This window comes from Pseudophryne corroboree, unplaced genomic scaffold (genome assembly GCF_028390025.1).
Source record: "Pseudophryne corroboree isolate aPseCor3 unplaced genomic scaffold, aPseCor3.hap2 scaffold_1129, whole genome shotgun sequence".
Classification (NCBI taxonomy): domain Eukaryota; kingdom Metazoa; phylum Chordata; class Amphibia; order Anura; family Myobatrachidae; genus Pseudophryne; species Pseudophryne corroboree.
The window spans coordinates 25,455-48,464 of NW_026967755.1; positions in this window are offsets into that span (position 1 = coordinate 25,455).

The window sequence follows — 23,010 nt, forward strand, 5'->3', positions numbered from 1 at the left end:
GGACACTAGAAAGAAAATTTTAAAGCCTCCTGTTAGGCCATCATCTACACGACATAGCCCTGAATTTTCCAATGCGCAGCTCTTTGCAAAAGAGAGATATTGGCAAGGAAAAGCTGTCTTGTACCATTGCATTTTTCTCCCAAACGAAGGACACTAGAAAGAAAATTTTAAAGCCTCCTGTTAGGCCATCATCTACACGACATAGCCCTGAATTTTCCAATGCGCAGCTCTTTGCAAAAGAGAGATATTGGCAAGGAAAAGCTGTCTTGTACCATTGCATTTTTCTCCCAAACGAAGGACACTAGAAAGAACATTTTAAAGCCTCCTGTTAGGCCATCATCTACACGACATAGCCCTGAATTTTCCAATGCGCAGCTCTTTGCAAAAGAGAGATATTGGCAAGGAAAAGCTGTCTTGTACCATTGCATTTTTCTCCCAAACGAAGGTCACTAGAAAGAAAATTTTAAAGCCTCCTGTTAGGCCATCATCTACACGACATAGCCCTGAATTTTCCAATGCGTAGCTCTTTGCAAAAGAGAGATATTGGCAAGGAAAAGCTGTCTTGTACCTTTGCATTTTTCTCCCAAACGAAGGACACTAGAAAGAAAATTTTAAAGCCTCCTGTTAGGCCATCATCTACACGACATAGCCCTGAATTTTCCAATGCGCAGCTCTTTGCAAAAGAGAGATATTGGCAAGGAAAAGCTGTCTTGTACCATTGCATTTTTCTCCCAAACGAAGGACACTAGAAAGAACATTTTAAAGCCTCCTGTTAGGCCATCATCTACACGACATAGCCCTGAATTTTCCAATGCGCATCTCTTTGCAAAAGAGAGATATTGGCAAGGAAAAGCTGTCTTGTACCTTTGCATTTTTCTCCCAAACGAAGGTCACTAGAAAGAAAATTTTAAAGCCTCCTGTTAGGCCATCATCTACACGACATAGCCCTGAATTTTCCAATGCGCAGCTCTTTGCAAAAGAGAGATATTGGCAAGGAAAAGCTGTCTTGTACCTTTACATTTTTCTCCCAAACGAAGGTCACTAGAAAGAAAATTTTAAAGCCTCCTGTTAGGCCATCATCTACACGACATAGCCCTGAATTTTCCAATGCGTAGCTCTTTGCAAAAGAGAGATATTGGCAAGGAAAAGCTGTCTTGTACCTTTGCATTTTTCTCCCAAACGAAGGACACTAGAAAGAAAATTTTAAAGCCTCCTGTTAGGCCATAATCTACACGACATAGCCCTGAATTTTCCAATGCGCAGCTCTTTGCAAAAGAGAGATATTGGCAAGGAAAAGCTGTCTTGTACCATTGCATTTTTCTCCCAAACGAAGGTCACTAGAAAGAAAATTTTAAAGCCTCCAGTTAGGCCATCATCTACACGACATAGCCCTGAATTTTCCAATGCGTAGCTCTTTGCAAAAGAGAGATATTGGCAAGGAAAAGCTGTCTTGTACCTTTGCATTTTTCTCCCAAACGAAGGACACTAGAAAGAAAATTTTAAAGCCTCCTGTTAGGCCATCATCTACACGACATAGCCCTGAATTTTCCAATGCGCAGCTCTTTGCAAAAGAGAGATATTGGCAAGGAAAAGCTGTCTTGTACCTTTGCATTTTTCTCCCAAACGAAGGTCACTAGAAAGAAAATTTTAAAGCCTCCTGTTAGACCATCATCTACACGACATAGCCCTGAATTTTCCAATGCGTAGCTCTTTGCAAAAGAGAGATATTGGCAAGGAAAAGCTGTCTTGTACCTTTGCATTTTTCTCCCAAACGAAGGACACTAGAAAGAAAATTTTAAAGCCTCCTGTTAGGCCATCATCTATACGACATAGCCCTGAATTTTCCAATGCGTAGCTCTTTGCAAAAGAGAGATATTGGCAAGGAAAAGCTGTCTTGTACCTTTGCATTTTTCTCCCAAACGAAGGACACTAGAAAGAAAATTTTAAAGCCTCCTTTTAGGCCATCATCTACACGACATAGCCCTGAATTTTCCAATGCGCAGCTCTTTGCAAAAGAGAGATATTGGCAAGGAAAAGCTGTCTTGTACCATTGCATTTTTCTCCCAAACGAAGGGCACTAGAAAGAAAATTTTAAAGCCTCCTGTTAGGCCATCATCTACACGACATAGCCCTGAATTTTCCAATGCGCAGCTCTTTGCAAAAGAGAGATATTGGCAAGGAAAAGCTGTCTTGTACCTTTGCATTTTTCTCCCAAACGAAGGTCACTAGAAAGAAATTTTTAAAGCCTCCTGTTAGGCCATCATCTACACGACATAGCCCTGAATTTTCCAATGCGCATCTCTTTGCAAAAGAGAGATATTGGCAAGGAAAAGCTGTCTTGTACCTTTGCATTTTTCTCCCAAACGAAGGTCACTAGAAAGAAAATTTTAAAGCCTCCTGTTAGGCCATCATCTACACGACATAGCCCTGAATTTTCCAATGCGTAGCTCTTTGCAAAAGAGAGATATTGGCAAGGAAAAGCTGTCTTGTACCTTTGCATTTTTCTCCCAAACGAAGGACACTAGAAAGAAAATTTTAAAGCCTCCTTTTAGGCCATCATCTACACGACATAGCCCTGAATTTTCCAATGCGCAGCTCTTTGCAAAAGAGAGATATTGGCAAGGAAAAGCTGTCTTGTACCATTGCATTTTTCTCCCAAACGAAGGGCACTAGAAAGAAAATTTTAAAGCCTCCTGTTAGGCCATCATCTACACGACATAGCCCTGAATTTTCCAATGCGCAGCTCTTTGCAAAAGAGAGATATTGGCAAGGAAAAGCTGTCTTGTACCTTTGCATTTTTCTCCCAAACGAAGGTCACTAGAAAGAAAATTTTAAAGCCTCCTGTTAGGCCATCATCTACACGACATAGCCCTGAATTTTCCAATGCGCATCTCTTTGCAAAAGAGAGATATTGGCAAGGAAAAGCTGTCTTGTACCTTTGCATTTTTCTCCCAAACGAAGGTCACTAGAAAGAAAATTTTAAAGACTCCTGTTAGGCCATCATCTACACGACATAGCCCTGAATTTTCCAATGCGCAGCTCTTTGCAAAAGAGAGATATTGGCAAGGAAAAGCTGTCTTGTACCTTTACATTTTTCTCCCAAACGAAGGTCACTAGAAAGAAAATTTTAAAGCCTCCTGTTAGGCCATCATCTACACGACATAGCCCTGAATTTTCCAATGCGTAGCTCTTTGCAAAAGAGAGATATTGGCAAGGAAAAGCTGTCTTGTACCTTTGCATTTTTCTCCCAAACGAAGGACACTAGAAAGAACATTTTAAAGCCTCCTGTTAGGCCATCATCTACACGACATAGCCCTGAATTTTCCAATGCGCAGCTCTTTGCAAAAGAGAGATATTGGCAAGAAAAGCTGTCTTGTACCATTGCATTTTTCTCCCAAACGAAGGACACTAGAAAGAAAATTTTAAAGCCTCCTGTTAGGCCATCATCTACACGACATAGCCCTGAATTTTCCAATGCGCAGCTCTTTGCAAAAGAGAGATATTGGCAAGGAAAAGCTGTCTTGTACCATTGCATTTTTCTCCCAAACGAAGGACACTAGAAAGAACATTTTAAAGCCTCCTGTTAGGCCATCATCTACACGACATAGCCCTGAATTTTACAATGCGCAGCTCTTTGCAAAAGAGAGATATTGGCAAGGAAAAGCTGTCTTGTACCTTTGCATTTTTCTCCCAAACGAAGGTCACTAGAAAGAAAATTTTAAAGCCTCCTGTTAGGCCATCATCTACACGACATAGCCCTGAATTTTCCAATGCGTAGCTCTTTGCAAAAGAGAGATATTGGCAAGGAAAAGCTGTCTTGTACCTTTGCATTTTTCTCCCAAACGAAGGACACTAGAAAGAAAATTTTAAAGCCTCCTGTTAGGCCATCATCTACACGACATAGCCCTGAATTTTCCAATGCGCAGCTCTTTGCAAAAGAGAGATATTGGCAAGGAAAAGCTGTCTTGTACCATTGCATTTTTCTCCCAAACGAAGGTCACTAGAAAGAAAATTTTAAAGCCTCCTGTTAGGCCATCATCTACACGACATAGCCCTGAATTTTCCAATGCGTAGCTCTTTGCAAAAGAGAGATATTGGCAAGGAAAAGCTGTCTTGTACCTTTGCATTTTTCTCCCAAACGAAGGACACTAGAAAGAAAATTTTAAAGCCTCCTGTTAGGCCATCATCTACACGACATAGCCCTGAATTTTCCAATGCGTAGCTCTTTGCAAAAGAGAGATATTGGCAAGGAAAAGCTGTCTTGTACCTTTGCATTTTTCTCCCAAACGAAGGACACTAGAAAGAAAATTTTAAAGCCTCCTTTTAGGCCATCATCTACACGACATAGCCCTGAATTTTCCAATGCGCAGCTCTTTGCAAAAGAGAGATATTGGCAAGGAAAAGCTGTCTTGTACCATTGCACTTTTCTCCCAAACGAAGGACACTAGAAAGAACATTTTAAAGCCTCCTGTTAGGCCATCATCTACACGACATAGCCCTGAATTTTACAATGCGCAGCTCTTTGCAAAAGAGAGATATTGGCAAGGAAAAGCTGTCTTGTACCTTTGCATTTTTCTCCCAAACGAAGGTCACTAGAAAGAAAATTTTAAAGCCTCCTGTTAGGCCATCATCTACACGACATAGCCCTGAATTTTCCAATGCGTAGCTCTTTGCAAAAGAGAGATATTGGCAAGGAAAAGCTGTCTTGTACCTTTGCATTTTTCTCCCAAACGAAGGACACTAGAAAGAAAATTTTAAAGCCTCCTGTTAGGCCATCATCTACACGACATAGCCCTGAATTTTCCAATGCGCAGCTCTTTGCAAAAGAGAGATATTGGCAAGGAAAAGCTGTCTTGTACCATTGCATTTTTCTCCCAAACGAAGGTCACTAGAAAGAAAATTTTAAAGCCTCCTGTTAGGCCATCATCTACACGACATAGCCCTGAATTTTCCAATGCGTAGCTCTTTGCAAAAGAGAGATATTGGCAAGGAAAAGCTGTCTTGTACCTTTGCATTTTTCTCCCAAACGAAGGACACTAGAAAGAAAATTTTAAAGCCTCCTGTTAGGCCATCATCTACACGACATAGCCCTGAATTTTCCAATGCGCAGCTCTTTGCAAAAGAGAGATATTGGCAAGGAAAAGCTGTCTTGTACCATTGCATTTTTCTCCCAAACGAAGGACACTAGAAAGAAAATTTTAAAGCCTCCTGTTAGGCCATCATCTACACGACATAGCCCTGAATTTTCCAATGCGCAGCTCTTTGCAAAAGAGAGATATTGGCAAGGAAAAGCTGTCTTGTACCATTGCATTTTTCTCCCAAACGAAGGACACTAGAAAGAACATTTTAAAGCCTCCTGTTAGGCCATCATCTACACGACATAGCTCTGAATTTTCCAATGCGCAGCTCTTTGCAAAAGAGAGATATTGGCAAGGAAAAGCTGTCTTGTACCATTGCATTTTTCTCCCAAACGAAGGTCACTAGAAAGAAAATTTTAAAGCCTCCAGTTAGGCCATCATCTACACGACATAGCCCTGAATTTTCCAATGCGTAGCTCTTTGCAAAAGAGAGATATTGGCAAGGAAAAGCTGTCTTGTACCTTTGCATTTTTCTCCCAAACGAAGGACACTAGAAAGAAAATTTTAAAGCCTCCTGTTAGGCCATCATCTACACGACATAGCCCTGAATTTTCCAATGCGCAGCTCTTTGCAAAAGAGAGATATTGGCAAGGAAAAGCTGTCTTGTACCATTGCATTTTTCTCCCAAACGAAGGACACTAGAAAGAAAATTTTAAAGCCTCCTGTTAGGCCATCATCTACACGACATAGCCCTGAATTTTCCAATGCGCAGCTCTTTGCAAAAGAGAGATATTGGCAAGGAAAAGCTGTCTTGTACCATTGCATTTTTCTCCCAAACGAAGGACACTAGAAAGAACATTTTAAAGCCTCCTGTTAGGCCATCATCTACACGACATAGCCCTGAATTTTCCAATGCGCAGCTCTTTGCAAAAGAGAGATATTGGCAAGGAAAAGCTGTCTTGTACCATTGCATTTTTCTCCCAAACGAAGGTCACTAGAAAGAAAATTTTAAAGCCTCCTGTTAGGCCATCATCTACACGACATAGCCCTGAATTTTCCAATGCGTAGCTCTTTGCAAAAGAGAGATATTGGCAAGGAAAAGCTGTCTTGTACCTTTGCATTTTTCTCCCAAACGAAGGACACTAGAAAGAAAATTTTAAAGCCTCCTGTTAGGCCATCATCTACACGACATAGCCCTGAATTTTCCAATGCGCAGCTCTTTGCAAAAGAGAGATATTGGCAAGGAAAAGCTGTCTTGTACCTTTGCATTTTTCTCCCAAACGAAGGGCACTAGAAAGAAAATTTTAAAGCCTCCTGTTAGGCCATCATCTACACGACATAGCCCTGAATTTTCCAATGAGTAGCTCTTTGCAAAAGAGAGATATTGGCAAGGAAAAGCTGTCTTGTACCTTTGCATTTTTCTCCCAAACGAAGGACACTAGAAAGAAAATTTTAAAGCCTCCTGTTAGGCCATCATCTGCACGACATAGCCCTGAATTTTCCAATGCGCAGCTCTTTGCAAAAGAGAGATATTGGCAAGGAAAAGCTGTCTTGTACCATTGCATTTTTCTCCCAAACGAAGGACACTAGAAAGAACATTTTAAAGCCTCCTGTTAGGCCATCATCTACACGACATAGCCCTGAATTTTCCAATGCGCAGCTCTTTGCAAAAGAGAGATATTGGCAAGGAAAAGCTGTCTTGTACCTTTGCATTTTTCTCCCAAACGAAGGTCACTAGAAAGAAAATTTTAAAGCCTCCTGTTAGGCCATCATCTACACGACATAGCCCTGAATTTTCCAATGCGTAGCTCTTTGCAAAAGAGAGATATTGGCAAGGAAAAGCTGTCTTGTACCTTTGCATTTTTCTCCCAAACGAAGGACACTAGAAAGAAAATTTTAAAGCCTCCTGTTAGGCCATCATCTACACGACATAGCCCTGAATTTTCCAATGCGCAGCTCTTTGCAAAAGAGAGATATTGGCAAGGAAAAGCTGTCTTGTACCATTGCATTTTTCTCCCAAACGAAGGACACTAGAAAGAAAATTTTAAAGCCTCCTGTTAGGCCATCATCTACACGACATAGCCCTGAATTTTCCAATGCGCAGCTCTTTGCAAAAGAGAGATATTGGCAAGGAAAAGCTGTCTTGTACCATTGCATTTTTCTCCCAAACGAAGGACACTAGAAAGAACATTTTAAAGCCTCCTGTTAGGCCATCATCTACACGACATAGCCCTGAATTTTCCAATGCGCAGCTCTTTGCAAAAGAGAGATATTGGCAAGGAAAAGCTGTCTTGTACCATTGCATTTTTCTCCCAAACGAAGGTCACTAGAAAGAAAATTTTAAAGCCTCCTGTTAGGCCATCATCTACACGACATAGCCCTGAATTTTCCAATGCGTAGCTCTTTGCAAAAGAGAGATATTGGCAAGGAAAAGCTGTCTTGTACCTTTGCATTTTTCTCCCAAACGAAGGACACTAGAAAGAAAATTTTAAAGCCTCCTGTTAGGCCATCATCTGCACGACATAGCCCTGAATTTTCCAATGCGCAGCTCTTTGCAAAAGAGAGATATTGGCAAGGAAAAGCTGTCTTGTACCATTGCATTTTTCTCCCAAACGAAGGACACTAGAAAGAACATTTTAAAGCCTCCTGTTAGGCCATCATCTACACGACATAGCCCTGAATTTTCCAATGCGCAGCTCTTTGCAAAAGAGAGATATTGGCAAGGAAAAGCTGTCTTGTACCTTTGCATTTTTCTCCCAAACGAAGGTCACTAGAAAGAAAATTTTAAAGCCTCCTGTTAGGCCATCATCTACACGACATAGCCCTGAATTTTCCAATGCGTAGCTCTTTGCAAAAGAGAGATATTGGCAAGGAAAAGCTGTCTTGTACCTTTGCATTTTTCTCCCAAACGAAGGACACTAGAAAGAAAATTTTAAAGCCTCCTGTTAGGCCATCATCTACACGACATAGCCCTGAATTTTCCAATGCGCAGCTCTTTGCAAAAGAGAGATATTGGCAAGGAAAAGCTGTCTTGTACCATTGCATTTTTCTCCCAAACGAAGGACACTAGAAAGAAAATTTTAAAGCCTCCTGTTAGGCCATCATCTACACGACATAGCCCTGAATTTTCCAATGCGCAGCTCTTTGCAAAAGAGAGATATTGGCAAGGAAAAGCTGTCTTGTACCATTGCATTTTTCTCCCAAACGAAGGACACTAGAAAGAACATTTTAAAGCCTCCTGTTAGGCCATCATCTACACGACATAGCCCTGAATTTTCCAATGCGCAGCTCTTTGCAAAAGAGAGATATTGGCAAGGAAAAGCTGTCTTGTACCATTGCATTTTTCTCCCAAACGAAGGTCACTAGAAAGAAAATTTTAAAGCCTCCTGTTAGGCCATCATCTACACGACATAGCCCTGAATTTTCCAATGCGTAGCTCTTTGCAAAAGAGAGATATTGGCAAGGAAAAGCTGTCTTGTACCTTTGCATTTTTCTCCCAAACGAAGGACACTAGAAAGAAAATTTTAAAGCCTCCTGTTAGGCCATCATCTACACGACATAGCCCTGAATTTTCCAATGCGCAGCTCTTTGCAAAAGAGAGATATTGGCAAGGAAAAGCTGTCTTGTACCATTGCATTTTTCTCCCAAACGAAGGACACTAGAAAGAACATTTTAAAGCCTCCTGTTAGGCCATCATCTACACGACATAGCCCTGAATTTTCCAATGCGCAGCTCTTTGCAAAAGAGAGATATTGGCAAGGAAAAGCTGTCTTGTACCTTTGCATTTTTCTCCCAAACGAAGGTCACTAGAAAGAAAATTTTAAAGCCTCCTGTTAGGCCATCATCTACACGACATAGCCCTGAATTTTCCAATGCGTAGCTCTTTGCAAAAGAGAGATATTGGCAAGGAAAAGCTGTCTTGTACCTTTGCATTTTTCTCCCAAACGAAGGACACTAGAAAGAAAATTTTAAAGCCTCCTGTTAGGCCATCATCTATACGACATAGCCCTGAATTTTCCAATGCGTAGCTCTTTGCAAAAGAGAGATATTGGCAAGGAAAAGCTGTCTTGTACCTTTGCATTTTTCTCCCAAACGAAGGACACTAGAAAGAAAATTTTAAAGCCTCCTTTTAGGCCATCATCTACACGACATAGCCCTGAATTTTCCAATGCGCAGCTCTTTGCAAAAGAGAGATATTGGCAAGGAAAAGCTGTCTTGTGCCATTGCATTTTTCTCCCAAACGAAGGGCACTAGAAAGAAAATTTTAAAGCCTCCTGTTAGGCCATCATCTACACGACATAGCCCTGAATTTTCCAATGCGCATCTCTTTGCAAAAGAGAGATATTGGCAAGGAAAAGCTGTCTTGTACCTTTGCATTTTTCTCCCAAACGAAGGTCACTAGAAAGAAAATTTTAAAGCCTCCTGTTAGGCCATCATCTACACGACATAGCCCTGAATTTTCCAATGCGCAGCTCTTTGCAAAAGAGAGATATTGGCAAGGAAAAGCTGTCTTGTACCTTTACATTTTTCTCCCAAACGAAGGTCACTAGAAAGAAAATTTTAAAGCCTCCTGTTAGGCCATCATCTACACGACATAGCCCTGAATTTTCCAATGCGTAGCTCTTTGCAAAAGAGAGATATTGGCAAGGAAAAGCTGTCTTGTACCTTTGCATTTTTCTCCCAAACGAAGGACACTAGAAAGAAAATTTTAAAGCCTCCTGTTAGGCCATAATCTACACGACATAGCCCTGAATTTTCCAATGCGCAGCTCTTTGCAAAAGAGAGATATTGGCAAGGAAAAGCTGTCTTGTACCATTGCATTTTTCTCCCAAACGAAGGTCACTAGAAAGAAAATTTTAAAGCCTCCAGTTAGGCCATCATCTACACGACATAGCCCTGAATTTTACAATGCGTAGCTCTTTGCAAAAGAGAGATATTGGCAAGGAAAAGCTGTCTTGTACCTTTGCATTTTTCTCCCAAACGAAGGACACTAGAAAGAAAATTTTAAAGCCTCCTGTTAGGCCATCATCTACACGACATAGCCCTGAATTTTCCAATGCGCAGCTCTTTGCAAAAGAGAGATATTGGCAAGGAAAAGCTGTCTTGTACCTTTGCATTTTTCTCCCAAACGAAGGTCACTAGAAAGAAAATTTTAAAGCCTCCTGTTAGACCATCATCTACACGACATAGCCCTGAATTTTCCAATGCGTAGCTCTTTGCAAAAGAGAGATATTGGCAAGGAAAAGCTGTCTTGTACCTTTGCATTTTTCTCCCAAACGAAGGACACTAGAAAGAAAATTTTAAAGCCTCCTGTTAGGCCATCATCTATACGACATAGCCCTGAATTTTCCAATGCGTAGCTCTTTGCAAAAGAGAGATATTGGCAAGGAAAAGCTGTCTTGTACCTTTGCATTTTTCTCCCAAACGAAGGACACTAGAAAGAAAATTTTAAAGCCTCCTTTTAGGCCATCATCTACACGACATAGCCCTGAATTTTCCAATGCGCAGCTCTTTGCAAAAGAGAGATATTGGCAAGGAAAAGCTGTCTTGTACCATTGCATTTTTCTCCCAAACGAAGGGCACTAGAAAGAAAATTTTAAAGCCTCCTTTTAGGCCATCATCTACACGACATAGCCCTGAATTTTCCAATGCGCAGCTCTTTGCAAAAGAGAGATATTGGCAAGGAAAAGCTGTCTTGTACCATTGCATTTTTCTCCCAAACGAAGGACACTAGAAAGAACATTTTAAAGCCTCCTGTTAGGCCATCATCTACACGACATAGCCCTGAATTTTACAATGCGCAGCTCTTTGCAAAAGAGAGATATTGGCAAGGAAAAGCTGTCTTGTACCTTTGCATTTTTCTCCCAAACGAAGGTCACTAGAAAGAAAATTTTAAAGCCTCCTGTTAGGCCATCATCTACACGACATAGCCCTGAATTTTCCAATGCGTAGCTCTTTGCAAAAGAGAGATATTGGCAAGGAAAAGCTGTCTTGTACCTTTGCATTTTTCTCCCAAACGAAGGACACTAGAAAGAAAATTTTAAAGCCTCCTGTTAGGCCATCATCTACACGACATAGCCCTGAATTTTCCAATGCGCAGCTCTTTGCAAAAGAGAGATATTGGCAAGGAAAAGCTGTCTTGTACCATTGCATTTTTCTCCCAAACGAAGGTCACTAGAAAGAAAATTTTAAAGCCTCCTGTTAGGCCATCATCTACACGACATAGCCCTGAATTTTCCAATGCGTAGCTCTTTGCAAAAGAGAGATATTGGCAAGGAAAAGCTGTCTTGTACCTTTGCATTTTTCTCCCAAACGAAGGACACTAGAAAGAAAATTTTAAAGCCTCCTGTTAGGCCATCATCTACACGACATAGCCCTGAATTTTCCAATGCGTAGCTCTTTGCAAAAGAGAGATATTGGCAAGGAAAAGCTGTCTTGTACCTTTGCATTTTTCTCCCAAACGAAGGACACTAGAAAGAAAATTTTAAAGCCTCCTTTTAGGCCATCATCTACACGACATAGCCCTGAATTTTCCAATGCGCAGCTCTTTGCAAAAGAGAGATATTGGCAAGGAAAAGCTGTCTTGTACCATTGCATTTTTCTCCCAAACGAAGGGCACTAGAAAGAAAATTTTAAAGCCTCCTGTTAGGCCATCATCTACACGACATAGCCCTGAATTTTCCAATGCGCAGCTCTTTGCAAAAGAGAGATATTGGCAAGGAAAAGCTGTCTTGTACCTTTGCATTTTTCTCCCAAACGAAGGTCACTAGAAAGAAAATTTTAAAGCCTCCTGTTAGGCCATCATCTACACGACATAGCCCTGAATTTTCCAATGCGCATCTCTTTGCAAAAGAGAAATATTGGCAAGGAAAAGCTGTCTTGTACCTTTGCATTTTTCTCCCAAACGAAGGTCACTAGAAAGAAAATTTTAAAGCCTCCTGTTAGGCCATCATCTACACGACATAGCCCTGAATTTTCCAATGCGCAGCACTTTGCAAAAGAGAGATATTGGCAAGGAAAAGCTGTCTTGTACCTTTGCATTTTTCTCCCAAACGAAGGTCACTAGAAAGAAAATTTTAAAGCCTCCTGTTAGGCCATCATCTACACGACATAGCCCTGAATTTTCCAATGCGTAGCTCTTTGCAAAAGAGAGATATTGGCAAGGAAAAGCTGTCTTGTACCTTTGCATTTTTCTCCCAAACGAAGGACACTAGAAAGAAAATTTTAAAGCCTCCTGTTAGGCCATCATCTACACGACATAGCCCTGAATTTTCCAATGCGCAGCTCTTTGCAAAAGAGAGATATTGGCAAGGAAAAGCTGTCTTGTACCATTGCATTTTTCTCCCAAACGAAGGGCACTAGAAAGAAAATTTTAAAGCCTCCTGTTAGGCCATCATCTACACGACATAGCCCTGAATTTTCCAATGCGCAGCTCTTTGCAAAAGAGAGATATTGGCAAGGAAAAGCTGTCTTGTACCTTTGCATTTTTCTCCCAAACGAAGGTCACTAGAAAGAAAATTTTAAAGCCTCCTGTTAGGCCATCATCTACACGACATAGCCCTGAATTTTCCAATGCGCAGCTCTTTGCAAAAGAGAGATATTGGCAAGGAAAAGCTGTCTTGTACCATTGCATTTTTCTCCCAAACGAAGGACACTAGAAAGAACATTTTAAAGCCTCCTGTTAGGCCATCATCTACACGACATAGCCCTGAATTTTACAATGCGCAGCTCTTTGCAAAAGAGAGATATTGGCAAGGAAAAGCTGTCTTGTACCTTTGCATTTTTCTCCCAAACGAAGGTCACTAGAAAGAAAATTTTAAAGCCTCCTGTTAGGCCATCATCTACACGACATAGCCCTGAATTTTCCAATGCGTAGCTCTTTGCAAAAGAGAGATATTGGCAAGGAAAAGCTGTCTTGTACCTTTGCATTTTTCTCCCAAACGAAGGACACTAGAAAGAAAATTTTAAAGCCTCCTGTTAGGCCATCATCTACACGACATAGCCCTGAATTTTCCAATGCGCAGCTCTTTGCAAAAGAGAGATATTGGCAAGGAAAAGCTGTCTTGTACCATTGCATTTTTCTCCCAAACGAAGGACACTAGAAAGAACATTTTAAAGCCTCCTGTTAGGCCATCATCTACACGACATAGCTCTGAATTTTCCAATGCGCAGCTCTTTGCAAAAGAGAGATATTGGCAAGGAAAAGCTGTCTTGTACCATTGCATTTTTCTCCCAAACGAAGGTCACTAGAAAGAAAATTTTAAAGCCTCCAGTTAGGCCATCATCTACACGACATAGCCCTGAATTTTCCAATGCGTAGCTCTTTGCAAAAGAGAGATATTGGCAAGGAAAAGCTGTCTTGTACCTTTGCATTTTTCTCCCAAACGAAGGACACTAGAAAGAAAATTTTAAAGCCTCCTGTTAGGCCATCATCTACACGACATAGCCCTGAATTTTCCAATGCGCAGCTCTTTGCAAAAGAGAGATATTGGCAAGGAAAAGCTGTCTTGTACCATTGCATTTTTCTCCCAAACGAAGGACACTAGAAAGAAAATTTTAAAGCCTCCTGTTAGGCCATCATCTACACGACATAGCCCTGAATTTTCCAATGCGCAGCTCTTTGCAAAAGAGAGATATTGGCAAGGAAAAGCTGTCTTGTACCATTGCATTTTTCTCCCAAACGAAGGACACTAGAAAGAACATTTTAAAGCCTCCTGTTAGGCCATCATCTACACGACATAGCCCTGAATTTTCCAATGCGCAGCTCTTTGCAAAAGAGAGATATTGGCAAGGAAAAGCTGTCTTGTACCATTGCATTTTTCTCCCAAACGAAGGTCACTAGAAAGAAAATTTTAAAGCCTCCTGTTAGGCCATCATCTACACGACATAGCCCTGAATTTTCCAATGCGTAGCTCTTTGCAAAAGAGAGATATTGGCAAGGAAAAGCTGTCTTGTACCTTTGCATTTTTCTCCCAAACGAAGGACACTAGAAAGAAAATTTTAAAGCCTCCTGTTAGGCCATCATCTACACGACATAGCCCTGAATTTTCCAATGCGCAGCTCTTTGCAAAAGAGAGATATTGGCAAGGAAAAGCTGTCTTGTACCATTGCATTTTTCTCCCAAACGAAGGACACTAGAAAGAACATTTTAAAGCCTCCTGTTAGGCCATCATCTACACGACATAACCCTGAATTTTCCAATGCGCAGCTCTTTGCAAAAGAGAGATATTGGCAAGGAAAAGCTGTCTTGTACCTTTGCATTTTTCTCCCAAACGAAGGGCACTAGAAAGAAAATTTTAAAGCCTCCTGTTAGGCCATCATCTACACGACATAGCCCTGAATTTTCCAATGAGTAGCTCTTTGCAAAAGAGAGATATTGGCAAGGAAAAGCTGTCTTGTACCTTTGCATTTTTCTCCCAAACGAAGGACACTAGAAAGAAAATTTTAAAGCCTCCTGTTAGGCCATCATCTGCACGACATAGCCCTGAATTTTCCAATGCGCAGCTCTTTGCAAAAGAGAGATATTGGCAAGGAAAAGCTGTCTTGTACCATTGCATTTTTCTCCCAAACGAAGGACACTAGAAAGAACATTTTAAAGCCTCCTGTTAGGCCATCATCTACACGACATAGCCCTGAATTTTCCAATGCGCAGCTCTTTGCAAAAGAGAGATATTGGCAAGGAAAAGCTGTCTTGTACCTTTGCATTTTTCTCCCAAACGAAGGTCACTAGAAAGAAAATTTTAAAGCCTCCTGTTAGGCCATCATGTACACGACATAGCCCTGAATTTTCCAATGCGTAGCTCTTTGCAAAAGAGAGATATTGGCAAGGAAAAGCTGTCTTGTACCTTTGCATTTTTCTCCCAAACGAAGGACACTAGAAAGAAAATTTTAAAGCCTCCTGTTAGGCCATCATCTACATGACATAGCCCTGAATTTTCCAATGCGCAGCTCTTTGCAAAAGAGAGATATTGGCAAGGAAAAGCTGTCTTGTACCATTGCATTTTTCTCCCAAACGAAGGACACTAGAAAGAAAATTTTAAAGCCTCCTGTTAGGCCATCATCTACACGACATAGCCCTGAATTTTCCAATGCGCAGCTCTTTGCAAAAGAGAGATATTGGCAAGGAAAAGCTGTCTTGTACCATTGCATTTTTCTCCCAAACGAAGGACACTAGAAAGAACATTTTAAAGCCTCCTGTTAGGCCATCATCTACACGACATAGCCCTGAATTTTCCAATGCGCAGCTCTTTGCAAAAGAGAGATATTGGCAAGGAAAAGCTGTCTTGTACCATTGCATTTTTCTCCCAAACGAAGGTCACTAGAAAGAAAATTTTAAAGCCTCCTGTTAGGCCATCATCTACACGACATAGCCCTGAATTTTCCAATGCGTAGCTCTTTGCAAAAGAGAGATATTGGCAAGGAAAAGCTGTCTTGTACCTTTGCATTTTTCTCCCAAACGAAGGACACTAGAAAGAAAATTTTAAAGCCTCCTGTTAGGCCATCATCTACACGACATAGCCCTGAATTTTCCAATGCGCAGCTCTTTGCAAAAGAGAGATATTGGCAAGGAAAAGCTGTCTTGTACCATTGCATTTTTCTCCCAAACGAAGGACACTAGAAAGAACATTTTAAAGCCTCCTGTTAGGCCATCATCTACACGACATAACCCTGAATTTTCCAATGCGCAGCTCTTTGCAAAAGAGAGATATTGGCAAGGAAAAGCTGTCTTGTACCTTTGCATTTTTCTCCCAAACGAAGGACACTAGAAAGAAAATTTTAAAGCCTCCTGTTAGGCCATCATCTGCACGACATAGCCCTGAATTTTCCAATGCGCAGCTCTTTGCAAAAGAGAGATATTGGCAAGGAAAAGCTGTCTTGTACCATTGCATTTTTCTCCCAAACGAAGGACACTAGAAAGAACATTTTAAAGCCTCCTGTTAGGCCATCATCTACACGACATAGCCCTGAATTTTCCAATGCGCAGCTCTTTGCAAAAGAGAGATATTGGCAAGGAAAAGCTGTCTTGTACCTTTGCATTTTTCTCCCAAACGAAGGTCACTAGAAAGAAAATTTTAAAGCCTCCTGTTAGGCCATCATGTACACGACATAGCCCTGAATTTTCCAATGCGTAGCTCTTTGCAAAAGAGAGATATTGGCAAGGAAAAGCTGTCTTGTACCTTTGCATTTTTCTCCCAAACGAAGGACACTAGAAAGAAAATTTTAAAGCCTCCTGTTAGGCCATCATCTACATGACATAGCCCTGAATTTTCCAATGCGCAGCTCTTTGCAAAAGAGAGATATTGGCAAGGAAAAGCTGTCTTGTACCATTGCATTTTTCTCCCAAACGAAGGACACTAGAAAGAAAATTTTAAAGCCTCCTGTTAGGCCATCATCTACACGACATAGCCCTGAATTTTCCAATGCGCAGCTCTTTGCAAAAGAGAGATATTGGCAAGGAAAAGCTGTCTTGTACCATTGCATTTTTCTCCCAAACGAAGGACACTAGAAAGAACATTTTAAAGCCTCCTGTTAGGCCATCATCTACACGACATAGCCCTGAATTTTCCAATGCGCAGCTCTTTGCAAAAGAGAGATATTGGCAAGGAAAAGCTGTCTTGTACCATTGCATTTTTCTCCCAAACGAAGGTCACTAGAAAGAAAATTTTAAAGCCTCCTGTTAGGCCATCATCTACACGACATAGCCCTGAATTTTCCAATGCGTAGCTCTTTGCAAAAGAGAGATATTGGCAAGGAAAAGCTGTCTTGTACCTTTGCATTTTTCTCCCAAACGAAGGACACTAGAAAGAAAATTTTAAAGCCTCCTGTTAGGCCATCATCTACACGACATAGCCCTGAATTTTCCAATGCGCAGCTCTTTGCAAAAGAGAGATATTGGCAAGGAAAAGCTGTCTTGTACCATTGCATTTTTCTCCCAAACGAAGGACACTAGAAAGAACATTTTAAAGCCTCCTGTTAGGCCATCATCTACACGACATAACCCTGAATTTTCCAATGCGCAGCTCTTTGCAAAAGAGAGATATTGGCAAGGAAAAGCTGTCTTGTACCTTTGCATTTTTCTCCCAAACGAAGGGCACTAGAAAGAAAATTTTAAAGCCTCCTGTTAGGCCATCATCTACACGACATAGCCCTGAATTTTCCAATGAGTAGCTCTTTGCAAAAGAGAGATATTGGCAAGGAAAAGCTGTCTTGTACCTTTGCATTTTTCTCCCAAACGAAGGACACTAGAAAGAAAATTTTAAAGCCTCCTGTTAGGCCATCATCTGCACGACATAGCCCTGAATTTTCCAATGCGCAGCTCTTTGCAAAAGAGAGATATTGGCAAGGAAAAGCTGTCTTGTACCATTGCATTTTTCTCCCAAACGAAGGACACTAGAAAGAACATTTTAAAGCCTCCTGTTAGGCCATCATCTACACGACATAGCCCTGAATTTTCCAATGCGCAGCTCTTTGCAAAAGAGAGATATTGGCAAGGAAAAGCTGTCTTGTACCTTTGCATTTTTCTCCCAAACGAAGGTCACTAGAAAGAAAATTTTAAAGCCTCCTGTTAGGCCATCATCTACACGACATAGCCCTGAATTTTCCAATGCGTAGCTCTTTGCAAAAGAGAGATATTGGCAAGGAAAAGCTGTCTTGTACCTTTGCATTTTTCTCCCAAACGAAGGACACTAGAAAGAAAATTTTAAAGCCTCCTGTTAGGCCATCATCTATACGACATAGCCCTGAATTTTCCAATGCGTAGCTCTTTGCAAAAGAGAGATATTGGCAAGGAAAAGCTGTCTTGTACCTTTGCATTTTTCTCCCAAACGAAGGACACTAGAAAGAAAATTTTAAAGCCTCCTTTTAGGCCATCATCTACACGACATAGCCCTGAATTTTCCAATGCGCAGCTCTTTGCAAAAGAGAGATATTGGCAAGGAAAAGCTGTCTTGTACCATTGCATTTTTCTCCCAAACGAAGGGCACTAGAAAGAAAATTTTAAAGCCTCCTGTTAGGCCATCATCTACACGACATAGCCCTGAATTTTCCAATGCGCAGCTCTTTGCAAAAGAGAGATATTGGCAAGGAAAAGCTGTCTTGTACCTTTGCATTTTTCTCCCAAACGAAGGTCACTAGAAAGAAAATTTTAAAGCCTCCTGTTAGGCCATCATCTACACGACATAGCCCTGAATTTTCCAAAGCGCATCTCTTTGCAAAAGAGAGATATTGGCAAGGAAAAGCTGTCTTGTACCTTTGCATTTTTCTCCCAAACGAAGGTCACTAGAAAGAAAATTTTAAAGCCTCCTGTTAGGCCATCATCTACACTACATAGCCCTGAATTTTCCAATGCGCAGCTCTTTGCAAAAGAGAGATATTGGCAAGGAAAAGCTGTCTTGTACCTTTACATTTTTCTCCCAAACGAAGGTCACTAGAAAGAACATTTTAAAGCCTCCTGTTAGGCCATCATCTACACGACATAGCCCTGAATTTTCCAATGCGTAGCTCTTTGCAAAAGAGAGATATTGGCAAGGAAAAGCTGTCTTGTACCTTTGCATTTTTCTCCCAAACGAAGGACACTAGAAAGAAAATTTTAAAGCCTCCTGTTAGGCCATCATCTACACGACATAGCCCTGAATTTTCCAATGCGCAGCTCTTTGCAAAAGAGAGATATTGGCAAGGAAAAGCTGTCTTGTACCATTGCATTTTTCTCCCAAACGAAGGTCACTAGAAAGAAAATTTTAAAGCCTCCAGTTAGGCCATCATCTACACGACATAGCCCTGAATTTTCCAATGCGTAGCTCTTTGCAAAAGAGAGATATTGGCAAGGAAAAGCTGTCTTGTACCTTTGCATTTTTCTCCCAAACGAAGGACACTAGAAAGAAAATTTTAAAGCCTCCTGTTAGGCCATCATCTACACGACATAGCCCTGAATTTTCCAATGCGCAGCTCTTTGCAAAAGAGAGATATTGGCAAAGAAAAGCTGTCTTGTACCTTTGCATTTTTCTCCCAAACGAAGGTCACTAGAAAGAAAATTTTAAAGCCTCCTGTTAGGCCATCATCTACACGACATAGCCCTGAATTTTCCAATGCGTAGCTCTTTGCAAAAGAGAGATATTGGCAAGGAAAAGCTGTCTTGTACCTTTGCATTTTTCTCCCAAACGAAGGACACTAGAAAGAAAATTTTAAAGCCTCCTGTTAGGCCATCATCTATACGACATAGCCCTGAATTTTCCAATGCGTAGCTCTTTGCAAAAGAGAGATATTGGCAAGGAAAAGCTGTCTTGTACCTTTGCATTTTTCTCCCAAACGAAGGACACTAGAAAGAAAATTTTAAAGCCTCCTTTTAGGCCATCATCTACACGACATAGCCCTGAATTTTCCAATGCGCAGCTCTTTGCAAAAGAGAGATATTGGCAAGGAAAAGCTGTCTTGTACCATTGCATTTTTCTCCCAAACGAAGGGCACTAGAAAGAAAATTTTAAAGCCTCCTGTTAGGCCATCATCTACACGACATAGCCCTGAATTTTCCAATGCGCAGCTCTTTGCAAAAGAGAGATATTGGCAAGGAAAAGCTGTCTTGTACCTTTGCATTTTTCTCCCAAACGAAGGTCACTAGAAAGAAAATTTTAAAGCCTCCTGTTAGGCCATCATCTACACGACATAGCCCTGAATTTTCCAATGCGCATCTCTTTGCAAAAGAGAGATATTGGCAAGGAAAAGCTGTCTTGTACCTTTGCATTTTTCTCCCAAACGAAGGTCACTAGAAAGAAAATTTTAAAGCCTCCTGTTAGGCCATCATCTACACGACATAGCCCTGAATTTTCCAATGCGTAGCTCTTTGCAAAAGAGAGATATTGGCAAGGAAAAGCTGTCTTGTACCTTTGCATTTTTCTCCCAAACGAAGGACACTAGAAAGAAAATTTTAAAGCCTCCTTTTAGGCCATCATCTACACGACATAGCCCTGAATTTTCCAATGCGCAGCTCTTTGCAAAAGAGAGATATTGGCAAGGAAAAGCTGTCTTGTACCATTGCATTTTTCTCCCAAACGAAGGGCACTAGAAAGAAAATTTTAAAGCCTCCTGTTAGGCCATCATCTACACGACATAGCCCTGAATTTTCCAATGCGCAGCTCTTTGCAAAAGAGAGATATTGGCAAGGAAAAGCTGTCTTGTACCTTTGCATTTTTCTCCCAAACGAAGGTCACTAGAAAGAAAATTTTAAAGCCTCCTGTTAGGCCATCATCTACACGACATAGCCCTGAATTTTCCAATGCGCATCTCTTTGCAAAAGAGAGATATTGGCAAGGAAAAGCTGTCTTGTACCTTTGCATTTTTCTCCCAAACGAAGGTCACTAGAAAGAAAATTTTAAAGACTCCTGTTAGGCCATCATCTACACGACATAGCCCTGAATTTTCCAATGCGCAGCTCTTTGCAAAAGAGAGATATTGGCAAGGAAAAGCTGTCTTGTACCTTTACATTTTTCTCCCAAACGAAGGTCACTAGAAAGAAAATTTTAAAGCCTCCTGTTAGGCCATCATCTACACGACATAGCCCTGAATTTTCCAATGCGTTGCTCTTTGCAAAAGAGAGATATTGGCAAGGAAAAGCTGTCTTGTACCTTTGCATTTTTCTCCCAAACGAAGGACACTAGAAAGAACATTTTAAAGCCTCCTGTTAGGCCATCATCTACACGACATAGCCCTGAATTTTCCAATGCGCAGCTCTTTGCAAAAGAGAGATATTGGCAAGAAAAGCTGTCTTGTACCATTGCATTTTTCTCCCAAACGAAGGACACTAGAAAGAACATTTTAAAGCCTCCTGTTAGGCCATCATCTACACGACATAGCCCTGAATTTTCCAATGCGCAGCTCTTTGCAAAAGAGAGATATTGGCAAGGAAAAGCTGTCTTGTACCTTTGCATTTTTCTCCCAAACGAAGGTCACTAGAAAGAAAATTTTAAAGCCTCCTGTTAGGCCATCATCTACACGACATAGCCCTGAATTTTCCAATGCGCAGCTCTTTGCAAAAGAGAGATATTGGCAAGGAAAAGCTGTCTTGTACCATTGCATTTTTCTCCCAAACGAAGGACACTAGAAAGAACATTTTAAAGCCTCCTGTTAGGCCATCATCTACACGACATAGCCCTGAATTTTACAATGCGCAGCTCTTTGCAAAAGAGAGATATTGGCAAGGAAAAGCTGTCTTGTACCTTTGCATTTTTCTCCCAAACGAAGGTCACTAGAAAGAAAATTTTAAAGCCTCCTGTTAGGCCATCATCTACACGACATAGCCCTGAATTTTCCAATGCGTAGCTCTTTGCAAAAGAGAGATATTGGCAAGGAAAAGCTGTCTTGTACCTTTGCATTTTTCTCCCAAACGAAGGACACTAGAAAGAAAATTTTAAAGCCTCCTGTTAGGCCATCATCTACACGACATAGCCCTGAATTTTCCAATGCGCAGCTCTTTGCAAAAGAGAGATATTGGCAAGGAAAAGCTGTCTTGTACCATTGCATTTTTTTCTCCCAAACGAAGGTCACTAGAAAGAAAATTTTAAAGCCTCCTGTTAGGCCATCATCTACACGACATAGCCCTGAATTTTCCAATGCGCAGCTCTTTGCAAAAGAGATATTGGCAAGGAAAAGCTGTCTTGTACCTTTGCATTTTTCTCCCAAACGAAGGTCACTAGAAAGAAAATTTTAAAGCCTCCTGTTAGGCCATCATCTACACGACATAGCCCTGAATTTTCCAATGCGCAGCTCTTTGCAAAAGAGAGATATTGGCAAGGAAAAGCTGTCTTGTACCATTGCATTTTTCTCCCAAACGAAGGACACTAGAAAGAACATTTTAAAGCCTCCTGTTAGGCCATCATCTACACGACATAGCCCTGAATTTTACAATGCGCAGCTCTTTGCAAAAGAGAGATATTGTCAAGGAAAAGCTGTCTTGTACCTTTGCATTTTTCTCCCAAACGAAGGTCACTAGAAAGAAAATTTTAAAGCCTCCTGTTAGGCCATCATCTACACGACATAGCCCTGAATTTTCCAATGCGTAGCTCTTTGCAAAAGAGAGATATTGGCAAGGAAAAGCTGTCTTGTACCTTTGCATTTTTCTCCCAAACGAAGGACACTAGAAAGAAAATTTTAAAGCCTCCTGTTAGGCCATCATCTACACGACATAGCCCTGAATTTTCCAATGCGCAGCTCTTTGCAAAAGAGAGATATTGGCAAGGAAAAGCTGTCTTGTACCATTGCATTTTTCTCCCAAACGAAGGTCACTAGAAAGAAAATTTTAAAGCCTCCTGTTAGGCCATCATCTACACGACATAGCCCTGAATTTTCCAATGCGTAGCTCTTTGCAAAAGAGAGATATTGGCAAGGAAAAGCTGTCTTGTACCTTTGCATTTTTCTCCCAAACGAAGGACACTAGAAATAAAATTTTAAAGCCTCCTGTTAGGCCATCATCTACACGACATAGCCCTGAATTTTCCAATACGCAGCTCTTTGCAAAAGAGAGATATTCGCAAGGAAAAGCTGTCTTGTACCATTGCATTTTTCTCCCAAACGAAGGACACTAGAAAGAAAATTTTAAAGCCTCCTGTTAGGCCATCATCTACACGACATTGCCCTGAATTTTCCAATGCGCAGCTCTTTGCAAAAGAGAGATATTGGCAAGGAAAAGCTGTCTTGTACCTTTGCATTTTTCTCCCAAACGAAGGGCACTAGAAAGAAAATTTTAAAGCCTCCTGTTAGGCCATCATCTACACGACATAGCCCTGAATTTTCCAATGAGTAGCTCTTTGCAAAAGAGAGATATTGGCAAGGAAAAGCTGTCTTGTACCTTTGCATTTTTCTCCCAAACGAAGGACACTAGAAAGAAAATTTTAAAGCCTCCTGTTAGGCCATCATCTGCACGACATAGCCCTGAATTTTCCAA